At 38.1% G+C, this 10,883-nt stretch overlaps 1 pseudogene; it reads right to left on the reverse strand.

Moving 5' to 3' along the window:
- Positions 1–3,345: 3,345 nt before the first annotated feature.
- LOC138145721 (protein Mdm4-like) lies at positions 3,346–4,962 on the reverse strand (annotated as a pseudogene).
- Positions 4,963–10,883: the final 5,921 nt, after the last annotated feature.

The following is a 10,883-nucleotide window of genomic DNA, read 5'->3' on the forward strand; positions in this document are numbered from 1 at the left end:
CTTTTTTAGTCATGTCAAAGAACTGAAAAATGAAGGGATACCCATTAATTGGGGAATGGCTGAGTAAGTTGTGCTATATGATTGTGATGGGATACTATTGTGATAAAAGAAATGATGAGCAGGATGATTTCATAAAAAAAAAAAAAAACAACTGGCCAGCCCTTAGGCGAGCTTATGCAAAGTGAAGTGAGCAGAGCCAGGACAACCTTATACATGGTAACAGCAATGTTGTATGATTAACTGTGAATAATTTAGCTATTATCAGAAATATAAAGATCCAAGACAAATTCAAATGTCTTATCATAAAAAATGCTATCCACACCTTGAGCAATAACTGATAGAATCTGACTGTATATTGAAGGATAATTTTTTGCTTCCTTCCTTGCCCCTTGTATTTTGTCTGTGTTTTCTTTCACAACATGACTAATATAGAAATATATTTTGTGTGACTGCCCATGTATATCCTCCTTATCAAATTGCTTGCCTTCTCTTTAAGGAGGGAAGATAGGGTGAGAAGGAAAACATTTGAAACTAAAAAAAATTTAAAAATGTTAAATATTTATACATATAATTGGAAAAATAAAATATTTAAATTGTTTTTCTTTTTCTGCATTCTTCACTTTGCATTAGTTCATGCGAGGTTTCTCTGAAACTATTTACTTCCTAATTTCTCTAGTACAGTGTTGTTCCATTACATTTATGTTTCATATTTTGTTCAGCCAGTTTTCAACTGATGGATAAACCCTTTGGTTTCCAGTTCTTTACAACCATTAAAAAGAGAAGTTTTAGATATTTTTCTCACATGTCAAATGTTTTCCTCTTTCTCTGGTTTCTTTGGGATGTGGAAACAGTATTCCTTGATTAAAAAACATACAGAATTTGGCAACTTTTAGAATGTTAATTTCTTTCTGGAATAACTGGAACAATATATGGTTCCACTAGTAGTATATCAATGGGCTGTAGCTCATTTCCTTTCATTGGAGGAGAGCCTTGAAGCATCATTTTGCAGGACTAAATCACATTTTATTATGTAAGAGTGTATTGCTTTCACATGTTAGTAATTTTGCTGAATGAAAGGAAGGAAGTAAGGATTTATATGATACTTGCAAATCATAACCTCTTAGGAAGTGCCCCTTAAAGACAATGCACTTACTGAGTGTGAAGTGTGCTTCACTGCCTTGTTTTTCCAGCTGCTTATTAACATATGGCTAAATGGAGAATTTTGGAGTTGTTAAGTAGGGAACCTTTAACTCAGGACTTCTTTATCATTATGAAGCAAATTTTATATACACACACATGTGTGTGTGTGTATGTGTGTGTATAGTTTCTTGGTTCTGGCTTTGTCAACAGAGATGAAAATTTGATAAATGTACTGGATAATAACCATAAACTAGAATGAGATCTCTTACTGAGATTTGAACTAGAAAGGTTGGTCCAAAAGACCTCGAAGTCTGGGAGAAAAAAAAAAGACTATTTCTCTCTCTTTAGTGACACCTCTTGTAAGGAGAATGGAAATCAGATGTCAATGATAGTCAATATACCATTCCCCAGTCTTCACCACTTTATATATACAGGAAAAAATGCTTCCCTCCTCTAAACAAATAATGTTAAATAAACTTCTAAACAAACTAAATAGCAAGTCTTGAATTTGTTAACAAAGAAGATGTATAGGCTCAAAATTCACATAGGTTCAAGAAAAGTTTAGATAAATCAATGAATAGAATTTTCATTATTTATTTTTAAAGGAAAATAAGAGAGGTTAAAGCAATAAATCTAATGTCAGAAGAAAATATAATGGTAAATTTTTATATTATCTATCAAAATATCTTTTAGTGTCACAATGATAAAACACTGATTGAGAATTTCTCAAGACCTAGTATAATCCCTTGTATAAAAAAGGTGATTAATAAGTGTTTGTAATGTAAATTCTCAATCATATAACTTAGTAATCAATCTCAAAAGCAATCTTTTTATATGGCAAAACAGGAGAGAAAACAAACAAACAAAACTAGAGGCTACTTTAAACACCGAGGCACATTTTCATGGAAACAAGAGAGAATAAAAAGGTTAAATATTCCTCCACCTCCAGAATATTCATAATATTTTCCAATGTAATAATGTTTGAGTAATTAGTGTTAAAGACCAACATTTATCACTTGCTTTTAGGGTCTTATGGCATCTTTGAATGGTGATACTCCTCAGAATGTTTCAGCATAATTAGGTGTTTGTTACAGTAATGTCATATTCACAATGCCTACGGTAACTATAAATATGCTGATATGGTTATTAATCACAAAATGTACCAGGCTCTCTACATGGGGGACAAAGCTAGAACATTTATTCAAATACCAGGAAATTGAGTCCCAAAACCAGAAACTCAAAACCCTCACAGTAGCTGCAGATTTGTTACATGTAGTTAATGCAGTAAACACACACATTCTCAAGCCTTCAAAACAGAACAGGCTACCTCAGGCAAATGTCATCTATTCCTCATTCACAGCAACTGCTGAGCATCCATGTTGCTTGCTCCCAGATGTCCGTCCTCTCCCCTTCCCCCCTCCCCCCCCTCCTGCAGATCTCATCTCTGGCGGCCCTCATCAGGAGTCCTTAGCAGAAATTCTGGTTAGCTCAAAAAAAAAAAAGAGTTTGTGCCACTGTTACTGCTGCCACTGTCACTGATGCCACCACCCTTCCAGTCACTCCACTCATTCTAGCTTGGTTCCAGTTTCCTCTTGCCCCACCCCTTGTTGCTATGTCAGCAAATTCCAGGGGCATGGAAGATTTTCAAATCCCATAACCATTACAGTGTTTCAATCAAATGTACAATTTAAATATTACTATTTCTTGAATTTCAGGATTCTTATCCTAGCTCTGTCACTAGCTATTTGACGTGGGGGAACATGAGAGTTGGTACTGTTATATCTTAGAGATAATTTATTCTCTGCCTCTAGGAAAAAGCTCTTTCAGGAATACAGTTCTGTGCACTAAGTTCTGGGTTTCTTGAGTGGCCTAACACTTCAACATGTGGTGTCTCACTAAACAGAACAGCTCAGTCTATGGAACAATGAAAAGAGAAGCATCAGTGGATACTGTGCTTTGCTTGAAGCCCTTGTCCTCAGAACAAGCAATCTGACTGAAAAGTGAAGAGATTCATTGAACTGCAATAATCTATGGGAATGTTCTTTAGATAATGTTTATGTTTTCAAATTGCTAACTTTAATTTTTCTGATTATTTTAGTTAGATACTCTACTACCAACAATGAGAGTTTTCCAGCAATTTGAAATCCCTAATAGCCTAGAAAAAAGGCTCATATCTTTTGTTGTTGTTCAGTTGTTTCAGACTCTTCATGAATACATTTCAGAACTCTCAGCCAAATCTAAGAATTCTACTAAGAAACAAGGGTCTGGTAGTTTGGGTTGTCCTTCTATAATATATATTTCTTTGGGATAGACAAGTGGGTAAAACATGGTTCTTTAGCAATCAGGGGCATCAATTCTTTGGTCATCTTTCTTTGTTGGCATGGCAGTGATAGTGGCCTCAGAAAGGGAATGGGGCAGTTTAGCACAATCTTCATACCATTTTTTTTTCTCATGCTCAACATCAGAAACAGCACCTTTTGCTTGGAGAGTTAAACTTCTTACATTTGGTGCACTACCATTAATCCTCAGAAGTAACTTTTATATCTGGGTCAACACTCAAGCATTGAGAATCCTTAAGGATATCAAATATCCTAACTTCAACAAAATTTTTGTCATCATTCCCTTCATTCAATTGCTTGTTTAGTATCAGTAGCTTCAATTTTTACTGCAACATTTGGCTGTTCTGATCCTGACTTATTAAAGAACTCTCTCATCCATAAGGTCTAAAACAATGACAGTATCTATATCCTGATTTGTCCGCAAGTCAGTTGAACCACTACTTGTAGGTATTTAGTTGTTTCTCAAGTTTCCTGAGAACCACAAAGGCAGGTCAATTACATCCCATTCCTCAAACACACAGTTTTAACTAGGTGACATTTTTAGGGTTAAATTCCCTATCAAAACTTCATATTCTCTTGGATTTCTGCATTTTCCATGTGAGCTAGAGAAAGCAGGAATATTTCCTTCTTTTTTCATTTCCTGGGGTTAGAACTTCCCTCCTCACTTTGCTTCAGTTGATCTTGTCTTTATCCATACTGTGATCCTGGGAGAGAGGAAGAATCTGTGAAGGATCTGAAACACTTGCAAGGACCAGGTCCTTTCTTTCTTTTTTTTTAAGCAATTGGGTAATTTTTAAGCAATTTTTAAGCAATTAAGTAACTTGCTAAGGATTACACGGCCAGGTGTTTCTGGGTGGGTGCCAAGTATCAAAGCTCAGATTCGATCCCAGGTCATCCCGACTCTGGGGCTGGTGTTCTTACTCGCTGTGCTACCTGGCCGCCCCCAGGTCCTTTCTTAGCATATTATGTAAGGGGCTCCAATATTTCACATAGAAGCTCTATGAATTCCTAGCAGTTGTCCCAGAACATCCATAGCAAAATATACCTTATTCTTTTCCTACTTATCATAAAGAATTTTTACCATTCTGTACTGGCATAGATAATGGATGACCTCTTTCATTGGGAACATTTCACCTTGTTTACCTGTTACTTGCAAACTCATCAGCGGTGCTAGTTTTGGTAATACCTGGTGGACTTGTCCTGAAGAAATCCTGCAAGCATTTTCAGGTGCTGAACATGTATAGAAGTAGATTACAATGACATTTTGGCAGCAAATTTGTAATCTCTAGAATTATTTAGCTCCATGGACAGTTGTCTCAGTAGGACTGCTTCCAGTCTCTCCTGGGTGTGAGGGTTTCAGTCAGAGGAACTGCAAACTTCACTCCATCTTGCCTTAGGGAAGGAAGAAGATACTACTTCCTTTCTTCTCCAATCAAACATGGATTCTACAGGGCTTCTTTAAGGCATCTTTAATGCAGGCCATATCCCTGGAGAGGCCATGACTTAAAAATTAGGCCTCAGTAAACAATAGGGATTTATATAGTTTTCACCAAAGATTACCTGGCAGATGATTTCATTGGTCCAATCAGTTAATCTGCATAATTTAGTCATAGGCATATATGTTTGGAGATTACATGTTTTTTTTTTAAGCAATTGGGGTTAATTAACTTGCTCACGGTTACATGGCCAGTTATTTCTGGGTGTGTGTGATAGTAATGGCAATTAAAGATTCCCCTGTATTGACTTGGTTTTCAAATTGATTGTGTTAAAACCCAGAGCTTGTTAATCCCACCTGTGGGATGGACTTGTTGATGTGAAAAGAGAGTCCTGAACTGGGAGGAGCTGGTGACATAGATTAGGAGAGACAAGAGAGAGGCAGGAGAACTTTTTGGAAGCGGCACCTCGTGGAGGCAGAGAGAGACTGAGAAGGATTGCTGAGAGCCACTTTGAATCGCCCTGGACTTTTGAGACCTGCCCCCTGAGCTGCCAAGGACTGAGGAGACATGGCTGTTTTGCTGGTACTTTGTCTGTCTGTTTTGATGTTCTTTTGCCAGATTTGTCCACTGGTGAAAGACAGTCCTGTTGTTGAAGAAGTCCTGGAACCTGGCTTTTGGTTAAGAAGCCCTGAGACTGTCCTGCAGACAGAGAGTGAATACTGTCCACTGGTGAAGGACAGTGCTGTTGTTGCAGGAGTCTGGAGACTGTCCTGCAGACAGAGTGAATACTGTCCACTGGTGAAGGACAGTGCTGTTGTTGCAGGGGTCTGGGAACCTTTCTGTTGGTTCAGAAGCCCTGAAGAAGGATTTTCTTGTTGTATGTTTACAGAAATCCTAGGAGAGGGTTTTGTTAATGGTTTCAGGGGTTCTAGGACTGTTCTACAGACAGAGGATGAATTAATGAAGAGACTGGCAATTTGTCTTGTGGCCTTGCTAAGCCTCATCTCCCCAGGAACTAAGATTGCTGAGAACTTGCCTCATATCAAGATGAAGAAAAGACCTCCATTTGGGTATTAAGTGCTGTGCTTGAACTTGATGTAACTCTGGGGTAGATTCAATTGTGATCCAGGGGTGGGGAACTTTTGACCTTTTTGTGCTCTGTGATTGACAAATGAAGGTACTTTACTTATGTTTGGAAACTAATCTCCATTTGAGAACAGGGGCTTTGTGGTGGACTAAATGAAGGTATAGCCTAGGGGTGGAGAAGTATTTAGACCAGGAACTTTGTAATTGATTGAATGATTGGAAGGTCCTGGGGTGGGGTAGTCCTTGGAGATTATTTAATCATGTTTAGTAAATGCTGTATTTGGAATGATGTCATGTTTTGACCTTCTCTGTTTTTAGTTTGTCACTGAATAAAATGGAGAGCACCTATGCTGGTATTTTGAACCTTGAGAAGTTGCCTTTCCTTGGCATTACATTACAGTGTGGTGCTAAGTATCTGAGCCAGGATTGGATCCCAGGGTATCCCGACTCTGCAGGTGGTGCTCTTACTCACTGTGCCATCTGGCCTCCCCAAGGAGATTAAACTTTTTTTAAAAGTATAATATAGGAAACATTTAAAAAATAATATTACAAGGAAAAATTTTATACACACATATATAGTGAATTTAAAAAATAATATATTAACTATGTAAACTAAAAAAAGTACAGTATGGAAATACAATATTAATAAACAGAATGTATATTATGAAGATTAGAGAAGAAAAAATCCAGAATGTCACTCCTGTACAGAAAGCATTTTGAAGGCCCAGTCATGGTCGACATTGGGAGGGTGATGAGTCTGTTCATTCCTTTGTAAAACAACAAAGACAAAACAGAATGTCAATCAGCTGTCAAGTTATTGAACCAAAAACCTTAGAAACTGCTGTTGAGTTAAAAGTGCTGGAGAGTGCATTTAAAGTACTGAATGATGCCAGAGATTTATGTGCTAAAGTGACCTTTCACTCTGTGGCATACGGCATTGTTAGCTCAGTGGTCATCTAATGTAATTATGTTATTGGCACACCAGCAGCAGCATACACTGCATAAGTGGAGGAAAAAACAAAAACAACAATTTCGTTTTAAAGAACAGTACCATAGAAGAAAAAAGACTGATATATAATTTTTTAATATGGATGGCAGCAAAAGAATTCAAAAGCACAAACCTAACTTGAAGGGCAGATGGTTAGAAGATGTTGTCATATATTTCTTTAAAATTTCAAAAGTTCCATGATTTCATCTGTGTAAATACAGTATTCTTATTACGCTTTCCATTTGAGCAACACACATCGATCACACACATAGAAAAAACTCTTCCAAACATTTTGAAAGTACACAAGACTCCATCTGGAATGGGAAATCCAAGAAAAAAATCAGTCAATCATTTCTTCAGTCCTTGTTGGCATAAGAAAACAGAGAGAGAGTGAGAGAGAGAGAGACAGAGAGAGAAAGACAGAGACAGAGAGAAAGAGAGAGAGAGAGAGAGAGAGAGAGAGAGAGAGAGAGAGAGAGAGAGAGAGAGAGAGAGAGAGAGAGAGAGAGAGATTTGTGATACTGGAAATGTAGTCTGGCCAGAAGCACCAACATAGACATTATTAGAGCACATGAAGAAACTGTGTACCTGGGGGCAAGGTGAGGTCCCCTATCCAGAACAGAGTGACCAAAACTTCTGTAGTGTGCAGAGCAGGTTCTGACTATTCTTTTAATTACTGCTCAATTGTATGTCACATATCTAGGGAAAACTAAAGAAGGAACCTGCTCCCAGGGCTGATATCTTAGTAAAGATTGAGTTCAGGCCTTAGACTATATACCAAGAAAGGAGCAATTTGAGAAGCAAGAAGTAACAGTGTGATTTGGACCCCAGGAACAGAACAAAATTCAAGTTCTACTTAGCCCAGAGTGAAGCCTACAGAATAATAACAAGGGCAGGAATCCAAGGCAAAAGGGAAGCCTGGAGCTCTACCACTCTGAACAATCAGAGATTTCTTACAGTCTAATAGCTGCTGAGTAAAACAGCAGTCTACTGAAACTCCATTCAAACCTATTTTTCAAACTCAAAGCAAAGGGAGGAATTCACACAATTTAGACAAGAGGACATAGCAAACAAGTTTTTCTCTGGACATGACCTTTTGGGAAGACTGAAGGCTTGCTGATCTCCAGAATAAGCTGTTTCTGAGAACGTGGAGTAACATACCACTTAATACCCCAAGAAAGCAACAGTAGGATCAAAGCAGATATTTTCCCCATCAGTGTACAGGGCCTGGCTCTAACATAAAGTCTAACATCAGGAAGTAGGATGAAAGAATGAAGAAACAAACAAGCAACAACAAAAAGAATCACACTAAAAAAAGTTACTATGGTGACAGGGATGCTCAAGGCACGAACCCAGAAGAGAATGACTCCAAAATATTTAAAAATATAGCATCAAAGACAAAGAGTCTGGGCATAAATTCACACATGTTCTTGGAAAAGATGGGCTAAATTTTAAAGAATAGTTTAAAAGTTTTTATAAATGAAATGAAAATTATAGAAAAATGGAAAAATAAGATTAATGAAAGAAAGTAATGGAAAAAGAATAAAAAAACTTAGCACAAAAACTATAAAACTTTACCAAAGTGGGGGCAACCAGGTAGCACAGTGAGTAAGAGCACCATCTCCAGAGTCAGGATGACCTGGGATTGAATCCAGGCTCTGATACTTAGCACCACACCCAGAAATAACTGGCTATGTAACCTTGAGCAAGTTACTTAACCTGATTGCTTAAGAAAAAAATAACAACAACTTTACCAAAGTAACAAAATCCCTAAAAATTAGCATGGAACAAATAGAAAATCATGACATATTGAGATAATAAAAAATATTAAAAACAAAGTTAAAATCCTAGAAGAAATTATCAAATATCTCATAGGAAAAAAGTGACTTGGAAAATGGATTGAGGTAGAAAAAAGAAAAGGAAAAGAATCAATGGATTTCTTGAAAGTAAAAAAAAAAACCCAGCCTAGACTTATTGCAAAAAACCCTTACAAAAAATGCTGATCTTAGAAACAGAGGGTAGTTATTTCTCTTAGAAATAAAGTGGTATGAAAAGATGACATTGATTACCTCTTAAAAGGAATCCTCCAACAGGAAAGGTCCCTCTTGCTGTGGCTGAAGGGGACCAGTACAGGACAGGAGATGTCCCAGAAATCCAGCAGCAAGCTATAATGGTAATGTAATTTGAATTTGAAGACCCCTTTGTGTTGGTAAAGGTAGCAGGTACTTAGCACTTAGCAACTGATCAAACCTCTGTTGGGGAAACAGAAGGTATGAACTCCTGCCTCCTGTTGCTGACATAACAGGAAGAGGTTGGCTGAAACAGGAAGTAGATAATGCTGTGTGTATATAAGGAAAAGCCTAAGAGAGGCACAATCAGCATTTCTTGAGACCAGCATCTGGTGGCAGAGCAGGTACAGAATAGAGAATGAAGAACTGAGCCAGAATTTCCTGAGAACTTGTTGTGGTCTAGCTTCTTCTGAACAGGAGACCAGAGCCCAGAGCCCTGAGCCCAGAACCCGGAGCCCCAGTGACTGAGGAAGCATGACTGGGATGCTGAGACTTTGTCTCTTTGTGGCTTGGTTGAGCCTTGAATTCCCTGGAGCAGAAATGGTGAAGGATCTGATATGGACCAGACCCTGTGAACTTCATTGTGGAGCAGGATCTACACAGAGAACTGGTCAAGGAACTAGGAGCTGTCTGCCATTGAACCCAGGTGACAGTCTGGTGAGTCCAGTTAGAATCAGGGACCATGGAAGGGGATCCAGTGAATCTGAGAACAGGCCCCAAGTTAATATGAAAAAGACCTCTCCATGGTACTGAGTAATTATGAAATTGTAGTTTACTAGTGACCTAGGGGTGGAGGGTTTCTGTATTATCTAATGATTGTACTTAGTGATTAATGATACTTAGTAACTGATTGCTGAATAAGTGCCTGATTGAGTTAATCAAGTTGCCCCAGGAGTGGAAGACTTTGACTATTGTACTTTGAGATGATTATTCTTTGTTCTAAATTTTGTGACCACTTTGGTGAAAACTATGTGGCCATTTTAGTGATAAGCTGTTTGTGAAAATAAGTTGAATATTGTGAATTCTGTACCTTGATTTTCTGTGAATGTTTTGCTTTGATTTGTAATAGAATAGAGTGTTCACTATACTGTGTAATCAGAACCTTAAAAGCAGTTCACAGTAGCAGTTCTTCTGGAAAGCTTCTGTGCATGGCATTACACAAGCTCCACTTCAGCAGACAAGTGGCAGATTCTGAGCTCCAGGCTGTCATAGCAGGCAAAATCAGCCACCACTAACCAGCTCCAGCTTAGCACCAGATAAACTACCAGACCACCACAATATCCAGTTTCCAGCACCTGAGGCCCCAGCACAGAAAACCAGTAACCAGACCTGTAACCCCCAGCACAAGAATCTGGGACAGTGTCCACTGGGCCCCAGAAGCAGAGATCAAATTTAAAAGCCAGTAAAAAGGTAAACAACATGAGCAAGAATAATAGAAGAAAAACAATGACCACAGAGAAATATCTTGGTGACAGAGAAGATTAAAATACAAATTCAGGACAGGACAACATGGTCAATACATCCACAAGTAAAATTAGTCAAATGGAAAAGGAAGTACAAAAACTAACTGAAAGGAAACCCCCATCCCCCAAGAAAACAAAGCAAAACTCCAGAGAATATTATAGGCCAAATCTAGAAATTCTAAGTAATTCACTCACATATACATACGTATGTAAATATACACACAGAGATACACACGGGCATGGGCACACACACACACACACACACACACACACACACACACAAGTTCTCATACCAGAGGTGCTAGTCCTTCCTGAATAAGCCATACACAATAGCAAATCACAAAGAAAAACACTTACCCAAA

Source organism: Petaurus breviceps, unplaced genomic scaffold, assembly GCF_028583685.1.
Source record: "Petaurus breviceps papuanus isolate PSGF00001 unplaced genomic scaffold, PetGlider_PUasm1.0 90743, whole genome shotgun sequence".
Classification (NCBI taxonomy): domain Eukaryota; kingdom Metazoa; phylum Chordata; class Mammalia; order Diprotodontia; family Petauridae; genus Petaurus; species Petaurus breviceps.